General features: G+C 45.6%; 1 protein-coding gene across 9 annotated transcripts in view; it reads left to right on the top strand.

The window, feature by feature from the left end:
- PTPRE (protein tyrosine phosphatase receptor type E) overlaps window positions 1-16,793 on the top strand; it is a 318,077-nt gene that overhangs the window by 54,513 nt on the left and 246,771 nt on the right. For 7 of the 9 annotated variants that reach the window (XM_033941674.1, XM_033941670.1, XM_033941666.1 and 4 more), the window contains exon 2: window positions 4,113-4,139. The exons of the other annotated variants lie outside the window; for them this stretch is intronic. The gene's annotated coding sequence lies outside the window, so the exon portion shown is untranslated. The remainder of the gene's footprint in view (window positions 1-4,112; window positions 4,140-16,793) is intronic. 9 annotated transcript variants of the gene reach the window in all.

The raw sequence follows: 16,793 nt of genomic DNA, 5'->3' as shown, positions 1-16,793 counted from the left end.
GTGAGCTTCAATGGCAACTCTAGCAGTGGGAACCTAAAGACAGTACTGGTCGGACTTCTATGGTCTATTGCCCAGAAATATTAAAGCAAAAAGACAATTTAACCATGAATGTAGAAGTGTATAAAAGTAGATGGACCATTCGGGTCTTTTATCTGCTGTCATTTACTATGGGTTCCTTTTACGAAGTAGCGCTAGCATTTTTAGCGCATGCACCAGATTAGCGCGCACTAGCCGAAAAACTACCGCCTGCTCAAGAGGAGGCGGTAGCAGTTAGCGTGCGTGGCATTTTAGCGCGCGCTAAGGCCCTAACACGCCTTCGTAAAAGGAGCCCTATGTTACTATGCAAATGCATTTACATAATTTTGCATGATTTTAATTTATTGGCACATAATTCTTTGGTGCATAAATTAACATTTAATGGAAAGATTTGCATGCATGACCCAAGGAATGATAAATTTCAGTTCCTGATGTATGAAAGAAAAAATTTTTGAATTTTCCTGAACTTTTAATATTCTGGTCATCATGAGTACATGATGGGCAGTAGACAGCAAAGGCAGCTACAAGAAAGGCACGAGTAGGGAGAGGAAGCATTATACACCTTGGAGTAGTCTGCTGTTTGAAATACTTACCAACAAGCACACCATCAGACATTTCTCTGCTATGGAATTAAAACATAGACCCAAGCTCTGTCGAGAATAGTGATTCTAGTTTTACTCAAGGTCAGAGATGGAGGACAAAGATCAAGTAAAATAGCATTATTAACAATAGCTATTTCATATGGAGCTTCCATGTGAGATGCTATTTATATTCAAATACCTTTAAAATTTAAATAATCCATTAAAGTTTAAATAATCCATTAAAACTGACAAGCTTGTAATATATATCTTTCTCTTGTGACACAAGTTTTAAAAAGTTCATTTCTGTGTTACCCGGTCTTATCTTCTGAGCTTCATTCCTTACTAGTGCACCACGTTTAGTAGTGCTGGGTTATCTGTTTTAATTCCAGCTTCTTCAGCTTAACAGTTGTCACTGTTTTAATTCATACTTTCAGAATGAGAACAGTGTCCTTGGCTGAGAGAAAGGAAAATGTTTCACTTTTAAACTTTTGCTTTCAGGGGAGAACTATTGTTAACCTTGTGTAACCATATTTGTGATACGGTTTTGCAGATTTATTAGTAATTCTCCTTATGAGAAAGGGATCAGGTAAATTATTCAAACTGTACCTCACACGTATACAGTCTAAGGAGAGAGACACAGAAATGTTAGGTGTTTCTGGTAGTACATTTGAGTTAGCTCAGATAAAATTTGCGACAATAGCATGTGGGAGCAGTTCTGTGGATCATATTTGGATTCACCGAATCATAAGATAAAGAGGATATTAGGTCAGGGCATATCCTTGTGCTTGATCATATGTTAAAGGCTGTGTTAGATGTGTGCAGATTTCAATAGGATGCTATTTCAGAGTCTCATAAGGAGTTAGGAAGTTATAAAGGAGCAGGAGGAGAAGCTTGCTGCTAAGGAAGCAGCCCTCGATATTCTTGCGAAGGAACGAGACGTGCTCAAGCACGGTTGCCCACCTAGATATGCTTACAGCCACTGAGTATACCTTTCTCTCTTTATATACTGAATATTCCTTTAAAAAAATGATCTTATTTCCTGATTAAGCATGAACACGACATGTACAATTCTCCTGTTTTACAATCTAACCAAATGCATTAAGAGAAATTTCACATATAGAAACATAGAGTATGACGGCAGAAAAGGGCCGGCAGCCCACCAAGTCTGCCCACTCAAGAACCCACTCTCCCTTGAGAATCCATCTACAGTTAGTAAGTGACATATAGGCAGATAAAAGATGGAAACGAGAGATGTAGAAGGTATGGAACATGAGCAGATTCCCATTCCACCACAACCATTTCGCTCTTTTCTCCCTCTCCTCTTCTGCTCAGGTTTCCTTCCATTTATCCCTTTTATTTCTATCTCCCCAAGATTCTTCATCTCACCTTTCTCTCCCTCAGGCATCTCTTCAGTTTCACCTTCCTTAAATTAATTTCTCTCTCCCCTTAAGATCTTTTTCATCTTTCCTTCCAGGGTTCTTTTCTCTCCATCTCCTCAGGGCCTTGAGTTCCTCTGTAACTATGCTCTCCTTTCCTTGTTATTTCATGACGTGTTTACTCATTATCTTAGGACAAGCAGGCAGCATATGCTCACTTGTGAGTGACATCATTTACAGAGCCCGGTAAGGACAGTGTTAAAAGTGAACTGTCACTTTAAATTTTAAGAAACTCCGCGACTGTCTGCACTGTGCATGCGCATGCCTTCCTGCCCGACGTTCTTTGTTTTCTGCTGAGTGAAGAAGTGCTTTTCTTCTTCATCCAGTTGGCATTGCCTTAAACCCATATCGTTTTTCTACCTGGCCTTTTACCTGTGTCCCTCCCATCATTACTCCCCCCCTTAGGCGTTATTCTATAAATGGGTGTGTAACCTCCCTGGTATAGATGTGAGCTAGGCGACTGCCTAGTCACTGCCTGGGCTGGTGGGAAGAAGGGCACACACAATCTTATTTGTTAGGACCAGGATCAGGAATGTTTTGTCAGGACGGGCAAGCACTGCATCAGACTTATGACTCTACAAAATAAAGTAGTCCACAGCAGTTATCAACTTGAACCAAAATAAAACTATTTGTGCTTTCAGTTGATGAAGCAAAACACTATAACGGTCCATTACAGCAGTCCTCCTCCTCCTCTCCAGTAAATGACGGATTGCCTAATTGCCAGCCTTGTTCACCTGTGAACAGAGTTTGTTTTTAAAGGCAACTTAAAAGCAGGTACGCGGGAATATTGCATGCACAAAAATGTTGAGATGGCAGATAAAAGCTGAAATGGCCCGTGTAGCTGTCCAGTAAGGTAGCTAGAGTGGGCTGAGAAGAGGAAACCACAAGGACATGAATATTCTCAATGTCTGTTGTATGCCATCTTGATTAGTATTTTTATTCTCTGTTTTTACATTTTTGTGAACAGCTGAGCTAATAAACTGATCTGTGCCCATTACCCCATGCATTCATTCAGAGTTGCAATTCTCCGATGTTTGGGGATTTTCCTCCGCCTTTGTGCTTCTTTGCTTGCAGTTTTCTTCCAAGGTAAAAGCTGCTTGCTGGATTCTGAAGGACAAGATCAGCAGTGAATAGAGATGGCAGATAGTGTAGAAGAAAGGCAGATAAAGCAGGGGAAGGAAGTATTAGATGGTGTTCATTAGGATGACTGCTATTTTTAAATAGTTCACTACTTGAACATGTTACCTTGAGCTGTTATAACACTCAGTTATGGAAGGGAGGATTTTTTTGGGGGGGGGTCATGGATTTTAGACCTGTATGCCAGTACATTATGATTATTGTCCTGCTTGCTTCCCTTGGCATCAGCAGTACAGCAGGTACTGAAATATAGTAAAACCTTGGTTTGCAAGTGTTTTGAAAGACAAGCAAAACATTTTATTAAATTTTAACTTGATATACAAGCAAAGTCTTGCAATACAAGTACATACAGTATACACGCACCACATCATCACAACTGAGCCGATGATTCTTCTCTCTCCGACGCTGCAGGAGTGTAGTGATTGTTCTAAATGAGCAAGGTCTTGCAATACGTACATATAGTATTTTGTATTAAAGTTTTTGGGTTGTGGAACAAATTGTCTGAGTTTCCATTATTTCCTATGGGGAAATTTGCTTTGATATATGAGTGCTTTGGATTACAAGCATGCTTCTGGAATGAATTATGCTCACAAACCAAGGTTTGACTGTACTTCTAAATGTGGGTGTTGAAAAAACAAATCTAGTCGGAAATCTTTCTTCAAAATTGGGTGTCATCGTGTCTAGTGGTGGCATAAAAGTTTTTCAAAGCTGCTCTTGACTAGTGTATAAGAGTCACACAATCCAATGTTTGCCTATTGGTAGATACCTGGGTTACTGGGATTAGTGTTTCTAATGTCATTTTATTAATGAAAACTACCATTTTGGTCAATGAAAACAAAAACAGCAATTGCTTCTGATGTTCAAAGATGCTAGACAATGGCTGATTATATTAATGCTGGGGGTTTTTTTTTCTGTCTTACAGCCTGTGCCTTCAATCCTGTCTTTGTAGGTGAGTACTTTTAATAGACTGTAGTATTGACTGAACTGAGAAAACTATAGCTAACAAGACAGTGGTTAATTTTCTGGTGCTATGAAAAAAAAGGAAATTCTAAAATAACCCTCTGAGTGTCTAAAGGCACACACACTTCATTTTCATCTGCTCTGTACTATTTTTATTCATGTGTTGATTTTTTTTCTGTGGTAGGTTAGGCTTTACAGCTTATTCAGTAGTTGGTTATACTGTTCAATTGTCGCTCGGTACATGACTAGTGACAGGTTTTAACAAGTTCATCTCATTAGCTTGTAGTCACTGGAAAAGAAAGTATTGCCTTATCTCTGGGTCACATTTTAAAACCCATTAGGGAGCATGCCATTAGATAATTGCTTTGTTAATTGATCATTATTGGGTGGGAAAGCTGCTGAAAATGAACTTTTCTGAATTCTGAAATCAGCAAAGCAGTAGTACTATGACTTTGACAGCACTTCACCCACCCACCAGTAATGAGAAAATAACTTTGTAAGCTGCAAAATATTTGCAGTGGAATGCACATCTCTATGCTCTTGTGCCTTTTCCCCTTTCTTCTTTCCCTGAGGTCCTCTTTTATCCCAGAACAAGCAGACAGCATATTCTTGACTGATGGGTGACGGCACTGACGGAGCCCCGGTACGGACAATTTTAGACTGATTGCACTCTAAGAACTTGGAAAATTCTAGCAGGCCGCACCGCGCACGCGCGAGTGCCTTCCCGCCCGACAGAGGCGCGCGGTCCCGTTTCTTAGTTTCCGCGGAGCTAAGAAGACGCACTTTCAACGGCTGTTGAAATTTTTTCTCAAACGCCTTCCCGCTCGCGTAAACCTTTTCGGTATTTTATTCCTTTTTTTCTTATTTTCTTTTTTAAAAAAAAAAAAAGAGAAGAATTTTCTTTTCTTTTTTTCTCATTTTTTCGGGTTTGCCCCGGCGGGGCCTGCTGCCACCATCGAGGCCTCGGCCTTCGATTTGGCAGAAGCCGTTTTTACGTTCATGGCCCCCCAACACAGTTTTAAGAAGTGCCAGCGGTGCGCGAGGCCCATTTCTCTTACCGACCCGCACAACTGGTGCTTACAGTGCCTCGGTCCTGACCATCGGGCGTCCACCTGCACCCGCTGTGCCACTCTGAAAAAGAGAACTCTAAAAAACCGCCAGATTCATCAGCGGTTGTTGTTTGGTACCGAGATGTCGGATTCGGCGGCACCAACCCCGACTTCGGCCCCGACGCAGTCGGCACCTACCTTATCAACACCGCGCGATACTGCGCTGGCGTCGCTTTCCTCAGGTAAGCCGGCTAAGAAGCCTTCCCCGCTGGAGCGCCCTCCGGTCTCAGTGGCAGCGAGCCCAATCTTGCCGACCTCGAGGTGCCCGCGGAAGCGCTCCGCTCCGATTGAGGTTAGCCCTTCGACCTTGGGTTCCTCTTCGGAGTGTAGAGCGGCACCAAAGGTACCGCAGAAGAAAAAAGCGGTACCGGTGCCTTCGCTGGACGAGCGAATTGCCGCCATCCTGCAAGTACAGCTCAAAGAGCAATTGCAGCAGCTCCTGCCTGCTCTTCTGACACCGAGCCTTCCAGTCCCAGTCCGGTCTGAGCTACCGGTACCGGCAGTGGAGCAGCCTCTTTTATCGGTATCCACTTTGTCGGTACCGGTACATACAGCTTCCTCGGTGTCCATGCCAATTTTAGCGCCGGAACCGAGGTCTTTACACCAGGCGGTGCAAACTTCGGCACCGATAACATCTCCCGGTACCGTTTCTCAGAGGTCTGGTAAGTCGACTCACAAAACTCGACACCTAGAACCCTCCACACCGGAGTCACGGGACCGTAGCTTTCAAGTGAAGGGACCCTGATCTGTGGGGTGATTCAGAGGAGCCTTTCCTCTCTGAGGGAGAGTGTTCGTCAGGGGACGAGGACCCTTGTGGTTTAGATCCGTCCTCCAAACCTGATGCAACTTCTTTCACCTCTTTTCTCAAAGAGATGTGCGACTCTCTTTCTATTCCCTTGGAGGCTGAATCCAAAAAATCCAAGGCATTTCTCGATGCACTGGACTTTGACCAGCCTCCAAGGGAATTCTTAAAATTGCCTCTCCATGATATTTTGCAAGAGACTTTCTATAAAAATCTAGAGACACCTTTGACCATTCCAGGAGCTCCTCGCAAACTGGACTCCTTATATAAGGTCATACCTATTCCTGGCTTTGACAAACCGCAACTCCCCCATGAGTCTTTACTGGTGGAATCTACTTTAAAGAAATCCACAGGGGCTAGTGTGTACGCCTCTGTCCCTCCTGGCAGAGAAGGTAAAGCCATGGATAAGTTTGGCAAGCGGTTGTATCAGAATGCGATGCTAGCTAATAGATCTGGGAACTATGCTTTCCATTTTTCGTTCTACCTTAAGCATCTCATTCAAACTTTGTCAACTTTTGAGAAATACATCCCTGACCGTAAAAGATCTGCCTTTCGCCAAACTTCTTCATCGCTCTTACAACTTCGTAAGTTCATGGTCAGATCAATCTATGATACCTTTGAGCTGACCTCTAGGGCCACGGCTATGTCAGTGGCCATGCGGCGACTGGCCTGGCTTAGAGTTTCAGTACTCGATGTCAATCACCAAGATCACCTGGCCAATGCACCTTGCTTGGGGGGATGAGCTGTTTGGAGAATCCATGGACTCCACTACCCAAAAGCTCTCAGCTCATGAGACTCGGTGGGACACTCTCTTTAAAACGAAAAAGAAAACCCCACCTACCAGGCCTTTTCGCCAGCAGTCGGCCTACCAGTGTAGATTTGTGGCTCGTCCTTTACCACAGGCCACACAACAACCCAGGCGTCAGAGGCAACAACAGAGGCAAGCTGCTAGACCAGCACAGCAGCAACAACAGGTGAAGCCTCCCCCTTCACAAAAATCTACTCAACCCTTTTGACTTAGTTCTCCAGGACATAGCCAGTCTTCCTCCTTCTGCCCACCTTCCGCAGCCCATAGGAGGACGCCTTACTCTTTTCATAAGCCGTTGGGAAACCATCACCTCGGATCAGTGGGTCCTCAACATCATCCGTCACGGCTACTCTCTCAACTTTCAGACACTTCCTGCCCAAAGTCTGCCAAGAGAGTCTGCTTTGAACACTCCTCAGGTTTCACTCCTTCTTCAGGAGGTTCAATCCCTCCTCCTTCTGAACACCATAGAGGAAGTTCCTCTAGATCAAAAGGGGCAGGGATTCTACTCCCGTTATTTTCTAGTCCCCAAAAAACAGGAGATCTCAGACCCATTTTAGATCTTCGCGATCTCAACAAATGCTTGGTCAAAGAGAAATTCAGAATGCTCTCTCTAGCCACTCTTTACCCTCTTCTCAATCAAGGCGACTGGCTATGTTCCCTCGATCTCAAAGAAGCATACACTCACATACCGGTCAATCTGGCCTCCAGACAGTACCTACGCTTCATGATCAATCGTTGTCATTACCAGTACAAGGTGCTACCCTTCGGTCTTGCCTCCTCTCCAAGAGTGTTTACCAAATGTCTGATTGTGGTGGCTGCTTTTCTACGTTCCCACCACCTTCAGGTGTTTGCTTACCTAGACGATTGGTTGATAAAGGCCAATTCATCTCAGACAGTACTACAGGCCACCAACCAGACCATCCTGTTTCTACGTTTGCTGGGGTTCGAGATCAATCTACCCAAATCTCATCTCATCCCCACTCAGAGACTTCAATTCATTGGAGCAGTCTTGGACACAGTCCTCATGAGAGCGTTCCTGCCCTTCAAACGCTTCAATCTCTATGTCAGCAGGTGCTTCCACAACGTTCCATCTCTGCCAAGCAAATGATGATACTCTTGGGCCACATGGCCTCCACAGTTCATGTCACACCCTTCGCACGTCTTCACCTGCGCACTCCTCAATGGACCCTAGCTACCCAGTGGTCCCAAACGATGGATCCTTGCTCACGTCACATATCTGTCACATCATCTCTTCGTCAGTCTCTACAATGGTGGTTGATATCCTCAAATCTCTCCAGAGGTCTTCTGTTCCATCTACCTCCTCATCAACTTGTCATCACCACCGATGCCTCCCCTTATGCCTGAGGAGCTCATTTGAACAAATTCCAAACTCAAGGACTTTGGACAGCTCAGGAAATGAAGCATCACATCAGTTTCCTGGAACTCAGAGCAATGTTTTATGTCCTCAAAGCCTTCCAGCATCTTCTCTTTCCTCAAGTCCTCCTGCTGTGCACAGACAATCAAGTTGTGATGTACTACATCAACAAGCAGGGTGGGACAGGCTCTCGCCTCTTGTGCCAAGAAGCCCAGAAGATTTGGGCTTGGGCCACAGATCACCATCTATTCCTGAAAGCTATCTACATTCAGGGAGAACAGAATTCCTTGGCGGACAAGCTCAGCAGAATTCTCCAGCCTCACGAGTGGACACTCGATCCTTTAACTCTGTAGTCCATCTTCGCTCAGTGGGGCACTCCTCAGATAGACCTCTTTGCAGCTCCTCACAATCACCAGCTGCCCCTATTCTGCTCCAGACTCTACTCTCCTCACCGTCTGGCAGCGGATGCATTTCTCCTCGATTGGTCCAATCTGTTCCTGTACGCTTTCCCTCCTCTGCCTCTCATGTTAAGAACCTTATTCAAGCTCAAGAGGGAACGAGCCACCATGATTCTGATTGCTCCACGGTGGCCCAGGCAACATTGGTTCTCCCTTCTACTTCAACTCAATTCCAGGGAACCCTTTCTTCTTCCACTGTTTCCTTCGCTGCTTACACAACATCAGGAGACCCTTCTACATCCCAACCTCCAGTCTCTACACCTGACAGCTTGGTATCTCTCGGGCTGACTTCGACTGATACTCTTTTGTCTCAGACCGTTCGCTCCATTCTGGACGCATCCAGGAAACCGGCCACTCTGCAATGTTACCATCAGAAGTGGACTCGATTTTCTTCCTGGTGTCTTCTTCATCATTTTGATCCCACTTCCCTCGCAGTGGAGACGTTGTTGGATTATCTTCTTTCTTTGTCTGACTCTGGCCTCAAGTCTACTTCCATCAGAGTCCACCTCAGTGCTATTGCTGCTTTTCATGAGCCAGTTCATGGAAAACTCCTCTCAGCTCATCCCTTGGTGTCCAGATTCATGCGGGGTTTTTTCAATGTGAAACCACCTCTTAAAGCCCCTCCTGTTATCTGGGATCTCAATGTGGTTCTTTTCGCCTTAATGAAGCCTCCATTTGAACCTTTGGCTACCGCTTCTTTCAAGTTTCTCACTTGGAAGGTACTTTTCCTTATTGCTCTTACCTCTGCCAGGAGGGTCAGTGAGCTACATGCACTAGTTGCAGATCCACCTTTTACTGTCTTTCATCATGACAAGGTGGTTCTGCGTACACATCCAAAGTTTCTCCCTAAGGTTGTCTCTGAATTCCATCTCAACCAATCTATTGTTCTGCCTGTCTTCTTTCCGAAACCTCACTCGCATTCTGGAGAACAGGCTCTGCATACTTTGGACTGTAAGCGAGCTCTAGCTTACTATTTAGAGCGTACTAAGCCCCACAGATCATCTCCCCAACTCTTTCTGTCCTTTGATCCGAATAAATTAGGACGTCCTGTTACTAAACGTACGTTGTCAAATTGGCTTGCAACGTGCATTTCATTTTGTTATGCGCAGTCCGGACTGACACTGGAAGGTTCTGTCACGGCCCATAGAGTTAGAGCTATGGCAGCATCTGTGGCTTTCCTCCGTTCCACGCCTATTGAGGAAATCTGCAAGGCTGCTACATGGTCCTCAGTTCACACTTTTACATCTCACTATTGTCTGGATGCATTCTCCAGACGGGATGGACACTTCGGCCAATCTGTTTTGCAAAATTTGTTTTCCTAATGGCCAACCTTCCCTCCATCCCTCTTTTTGTTAGCTTGGAGGTCACCCATCAGTCAAGAATATGCTGCCTGCTTGTCCTGGGATAAAGCACAGTTACTTACCGTAACAGGTGTTATCCAGGGACAGCAGGCAGATATTCTTGCGTCCCACCCACCTCCCCGGGTTGGCTTCTTAGCTGGCTTATCCTAACTGGGGACCGCGCGCCTCTGTCGGGCGGGAAGGCACTCGCGCATGCGCGGTGCGGCCTGCTAGAACTTTCCAAGTTCTTAGAGTGCAATCACTCTAAAATTGTCCGTACCGGGGCTCCGTCGGTGCCGTCACCCATCAGTTAAGAATATCTGCCTGCTGTCCCTGGATAACACCTGTTACGGTAAGTAACTGTGCTTTCTTCCCCATTAGCCCTATCTCCATTGACAGACATATGTGTTGTGCACGGTAGCCTCTCATGTGCTGCTTGAGATGGCACATGAAAGGCAGCCCTGGTGGGTGCAGAACACATGGAAGAAACAAACATTTTCATACAAAGTTATTTTCTCCGTTTATGGATGAATGGATGGCTTTATGTTTTACTGTTTTGTACTGACATATGAAGCTACCAGACTGAAATACTGCTTAGAAGATGAGCCTAAGATCTGAATCAAAAATATTAAAAAAGTTTAAATACACAGGAAAGGTGCATGTAATGACGATCATTTTAGAAGCACTAGTTATTCTTTAAATGTCGATATGCTAGCAAACACAAAATTTAAATCATGTCTAAATCCCAAAACGTATAAAGCTTAGTTTTAGAAACAGGCAGTAGGAAAATGTCTGGAGACATGCTGGTTGCATTCCAAGGGCACTTCATGTGCTAAGCACTGCTTCCTACGTGTATCAATAATTCTGGGTAGCATGTGGATGTGTAGGAAATAAAAGAAAAACTTTGGGACTTAATCCACCTATAAAGGGTGAATAAATGTTGCTACAGTATGTTTTTTGACTGCTTGTGTCAGTGCTGACTAGAGTAGAGCGATATGAGAGTCTTTGAGCCCGATTAGTCTGTCACCCAGCTCGGTTTGTTTTTCATCCCTATTGGCTATTGGTCCTGCCTGTTCTACAGTCCTCCAAAGCCCATCTGTCCTCTGCTTGCTTCTACAACATTCTTCCCTCTTAGTCCCCTGTACATCTATTCCTGTCCCTGCCCCAACCGAATGTCTCTCTTGTCTGTGTCTTCTCTGCAGGACTGAGTGTGTAGTGTGTCAGTCTGGGTGTTAGTGGTGGGAGAAAGAGAAGAGGGCCAAGGCTGCATCCTTACCATAGGCTAAGGCCACCGGTTCTTGACCTCACAGAGGAGCAGTGCTTTCTTGACAAAGCAGCCATTCTATATTTTTGCCAACAGTTGGAGCCCTTCCTTTGCAACACCACTCACAAGGGGCAACCCATGCCCATGCACTTCAAAGTTACCTCTGCACTAGTCTTTCTGTTTCCAAACTGTTCTGGCAGCCACTATAGGCCTCAGCCAGTCAATTGCCTCCCAGTGCATCAAACAGTTTCTCATAGCCCTTCTCACATACATCTCTAAGTATTTAGCATTCCCGCAGACCCAGCAACAGTGAACCAGTTCTAGGAGTTAGCCTGTTTCTCTTTTGTCCCCAGTGTCATTGACTGCACCCATGTGGCCCTCAGTCCCCCTAAAGGGAACGAGTCCACCTACCACAACAGAAAGGCTTGCTATTTTCTTAGCATGCAAGTGGTGTGCAACGCACTCTTCCCTGGATCTTGCAATGACTGATACATTCTGGCACAGTTGGGGATACAGGACTGGTCTGAGCATGGAGAAATCACTGGCAGTTGGAGGTAGACATGCACATACTAACAGAGACAGACACCAGCAACAATTCAACAGTAGGTAACCAATTGTTCTTCAAGTGCCTTTATTAAAACACTTAGGAAACAATAAAAAGAACTTGACATGGGCCATGTTTTGTCGTGTTGCCTGCGTGCCCAAACACAATCTCTCAAGATAACAAAGCAAAACACAATCTCTCAAGATAACAAAGCAAAACACAGTCCCACTGAGCAAATTAAGACCACAGAGGGGGTGACTAATGACTCCCCCCCCCAATCATCACAACCAGTGATGAGGCAGAGGAGTGCTACAACAGGGTACATCACCAAACTAGGGCCATCATTGAATGCACCTTTGGACGGAATGGAACAATTTATGGTGGTTGTTTCATTGCGGAATGCTTCATCACGACTGCGATGAAATGGCTGTGATGAATCGTCCTCTCCACGAAGAACCACAATAAATTGGGCCTTTACTTCTTCCCCTCCCCCCCACCCCGCCAGTGCCTCCCCCTGCCAATGCCTCTCCTTTTATTTGCCCTCCCCTTCCTGGTGCCTCTCCTCCTCCCCCCTGTATACCTCTTGAAAATTTCACCTGCATGAGCAACATCTTCCACCCCCTGCTTGGCCGGCCTTGACTTCCTTCTGAAAACACTTTGTAGTCCCGGGACCAGGACATGACGTCAGAGGGGAGCCAAGACCGGCGTGAGCAGGAGGTGGAAGATGCTGCTTGCACCGGTGAGCTTTTCAAGAGGTATATGGGGCAGGGGGATGTGCACCTACCTTGGAGGGGTGGGGGTTGCGGGGGTATTCTTATTTGGGGGGGGGAGTGGAGGGCATAGTTCCCCTCACAAGAGGTCAGGTACTACCATGGATGATTCATTGTGGCCGATTCAGCGATAAAATGGCCATGCTGAATTGGCTGCGATGAATCGGTCATGATGGATTGTCCTAGACCCCCCCCCCTTGAACTGCTCAAGATATGATTTAGATGCCTAGATCAATTGAGAGGGGAGCTGGTCTACAATCCGGAAAATGTCTATAAGATATTCATGGCCTACTGCAGGGGTCTTCAATCTGTTTCATGTAAAGGGCTGCAGTGTGAATACAAGAAAGCTCTGAGGGCCACCAGATTTCAAGCTTACACTTCCTATTCAGTTTGCAAACCGCCTTGACCTGCATGTTCAGACTGGTATTAAACATTAAAAATTAATAGTAATATTGATTCTACAACCCTTCCAAGGATATATTTTTAAAACACACTTTATTTTGGATTTTTAACAATAGTAAATTCCATACATAAGAAACCTGAGTAACACACTTGTCTGCAGTTATTATATCAAATGGCCAAAATTGAAATTAATGTATTTACAGGATTTGAACAATATTTCAGCCAACTGTTTGAGGGCCGCAATGGAAGACTTCATGGGGCCACATGTTGGAGACCACTGGCCTACTGTATCCTACACTACCTGGCACTAAAGCACAGAATACCACTTCCTGAGGGACCGGAGGCTCAGGAGAGGGGGACAGAGGAGGAGGCATAGGCACCAAAAGCACAGGATCATATACATCCACCCCAGCTGGGCAATGCAGCAAGGAATGAACTCATATACTACTCATTTCTGTAAAGATATATTTTCCATATCAACAAATGAGGAATGTGTACAAAATGTTACCCACATCGCTTAACCCTTGACTATTCCCCCACCCTATCGGTGACTGCTCCCACCACCACCTATTTGTATCACACCAATGTTACTTGCTCCTTCCCTCTCTACCTCAAGCCTCACTCTCCCCTCCCCACCCCACTCCATTCCACACAGTCACTCCCCCTGCTTCCCTTTGAACATCTACAGGAAGTTGTGTCAGAGCAGATGGGATGTGGCAGGTAAAAGTGCTTGCGGCTCTACAGGGAAGGTTTGAGGTTTGTGATCTTGCAGGGGTGAGAGACACCATGCTAAGCTGAGCCGGACTGGGAAGGGGGTAGAAGGAAGGAGAATGAGAGATGCCGGCTGCAGAAGGGGAGGGAGAAATGTGGGGCCTTCAATAGTAGGAAGCAGAGCAATGCTGGGAAGGGGAGTGGAGGGAGGGATAGCTGCTGGACCCTGGGGGAGGGGGAGAGTAGAGAAAGAGAACTTGGGGGAAGAAGGAAAAAGAGATGCTGGCCTTTGACTAGGTGGGAGAGCGAGAAGGAAGGATTCTTGACGGGGACAAAAGGAAAGGAAGGGAGATTTTGGCTCCTAGAAAGGAAGGGACAGGAGGGAAGGAAAAGATTTTGACTTCCAGGGAGGGGAACAGGAGAGAAAGAAGAGAGGTGCTGGACCTGGGTGGGAATGACGGACAGGAGGGAGGGAAGAAAGAGGCTGGTTCCTAGAAGGGAAAGGGACTGTAGGGAAGGAAGAGAGATACTGGTAACCAGAGAAGGAGGCAAGAGGAAGTAAGATGGAGATATGCTGACCCTGGGGAGTGCAGAGTTGGAGGAGGAAGGGAAGGAAGCTGAACAAGGAGGGATATGGACACAGAGGGAAATGGGGCAAGAATAAGGAATTTGAGAAGAGAGATAGGAAGATAGGGGCAGGAAGATAGGGGCAGGGACACAGACAAGAAATACTGAACAGGGTAGATAGGGATGCAGAGAGAAGATTAGTGATGGACTTAAGAATGAGAAGATGAGAAGAAATGCCAAATGGCCAAGAAACCCTGAGAAGAGAGTTAAAAAAGTAGGAAAGCAAAAGATGGAAACACTGACTTACACAGTTAGAAAAATAAAGTGACTAGACAAACCAAGTTAGAAAAAGGAAGTTTATTATCTGTTTACTGATTAGACTGTCAATTTTTAGAACTAGTTTCAGACATAACTGGGGCTTCAAGATAAATTTCACTCATTGGCCTTAAATCTCTAGCATAGCAGTGGCAAATCTCCAGCTTTGGGATAGGTCATCCTTGACGTTTCTGGCAACCAGTTGGGAGTGGAGAGGGAACCAAAGAAGAAAGTGGACCTGGACTGCAGGAATTCACAGGACCTAGCTCCTGAGCCCCAGGGATTTCAGCAAATAGAATGAACTGCTACTAAGCTTCAACCAAAAGAGAAATGTATTTACCTGCTTTGTAGCAAGAAGGGTCTTCTGGGTGCAGATTTGAGCCCTTCTCTCAGCTTGAAGCCAGAGAAGACTCAGAGACTTCCACAGAAAAATCTCCACCATTAACAAAAGGTAAACTGCTTCTCCCAGTTCTGAGTGAAACATGCAAAGAACTGCACGTGTTGCCATTCAGCCCAGCAAGGAGCTGCAGTCTAAACTGGTCTTTAAAAAAAGGCTTGCTTTCTTTCAGCATATGTTGCACAGCGACCATTGATTGAAAAGTTCTCACCTCCAGTAAAGATTTATTCAATATTAGAGGTCTCAAGGAACTGCCTAGGAAAATAACATCTCTACCATATCGCATTGGACCCCAACTGAAATGTGTACAAATCCTTTTGGGCTGTCAGCTCTTGCAACCAAGTATTTGGCATAGGACAACCCTATAGTCTGATTAATGATCCAAATGTTTTGCTTATATTTTTATTTTCAATGTACAATACAGTTACCAAGTATTAAAGGGTGACTGAAATAGAATCTGCTGCTGGAATTTGCCATTCTGTTTTGACTGGAACCAAAGCCAAAACTGTCACCATGCCCTCTTCCCCTGCAGAAAGACCAGCCCTCTTAGCCAGGCTGCCCCCCTCCCCCCAAACAGAAAGCCTATTCCCCTGAGCTGTCCACCAATTCTGCTCTCTGCCCACACATAGGCCCATACCAGGCCTACCTTTGAAACCCTAGCAACCACGAGAAGTTGCAGCAGCCATTTTGACCTTGGAGCTGGCAAGGGCAGGAGTGACTCAGGATTGCTTCTGCCTCAAAATAGCTACTAGACCACTTATGGCTCCAGAAAAAGGAGGACGGATTGAGACATCCGGGTTTTACTTTTTACTTCCATTGCTTTCAATGGAAATAAAACCCAGCTGTGTCTATCTGTCCTCCTTACTTTCATTGCTTTCAATGGAAGTAAAACCCAGATGTCTTAATCCGGCCTCCTTTTTCTGAAGCCGCATGGTAGTCCAGGGGTTGGCAACCTTTTTACAGCAAAGAGCCGATCTATCCAAAATGTTTGACCTAAGAGCCGCAAAGTGTAGCTTCTTTCCCTTCCAATCCCTTTCATGTTTCGGCACCTCTCATCCCTTCTTCCAGCCCATAGCCAAGGTTCTCTCCCCTCTCCAGGCCCTGATCCTTTAATCTCCCAACCCCTGATCCCCTCCCCCACCTTGTGGTCCAGTGGAAGTCTTGGTGGCAGATACACAGCCCTTGCTCCTGCCTCCTCACATCTGCCTTCTAAAATGGCTGTCGCAACAGCTTGTGGTACTATAGGAAATGCTGCAAACAGCTACAAGAGGTCATGGCAGCTTTTTTAGAGGACTGTGCTTCTGCCACAAAGACCCCTGCTAGACCACCAGGTACCTTGGTAGGCCCAGGGAGGGGGGGCTTGGGGTTGGGAGGGAGATTAAAGGGTAGGGGCCTGGAGAGCCACAGTCACATGCAAGAAGAACCACAGGTTGCCTACTCCTGCCCTTGTCCAAGAAAAGACTGTGTGGGGAGAGTAGAATTGGTAGGCAGTTGGGTGATGGGTTTTTTGGCAGAAGGAGCTGGGCAGTGGTTTCAGTCTATGGGGGGTGGAGAGGATGGCACAGAGTAGTGGTGGGGGGGAGTTTTTGTCTCAGTTGAGGCATGGCTGAATTCGAATTTTGGACTGGTTTCAGCACTGAAACTGAGATTTGGTCTGTCTCTACTAAGTATATGTTAGTAAAGTTGTTTGTTGTTGAATTCTGTATTCTCGCTGGTAAATTTTGATGTGTGAAGGGTTTAGTCATAGAGCTTAACCCTTTAATTTGTAGATGGTGAAATAG

This window comes from Geotrypetes seraphini, chromosome 4 (genome assembly GCF_902459505.1).
Source record: "Geotrypetes seraphini chromosome 4, aGeoSer1.1, whole genome shotgun sequence".
In the NCBI taxonomy this organism is placed as follows: Eukaryota; Metazoa; Chordata; class Amphibia; order Gymnophiona; family Dermophiidae; genus Geotrypetes; species Geotrypetes seraphini.
This window is presented reverse-complemented; position numbering and strand designations above follow the sequence as displayed.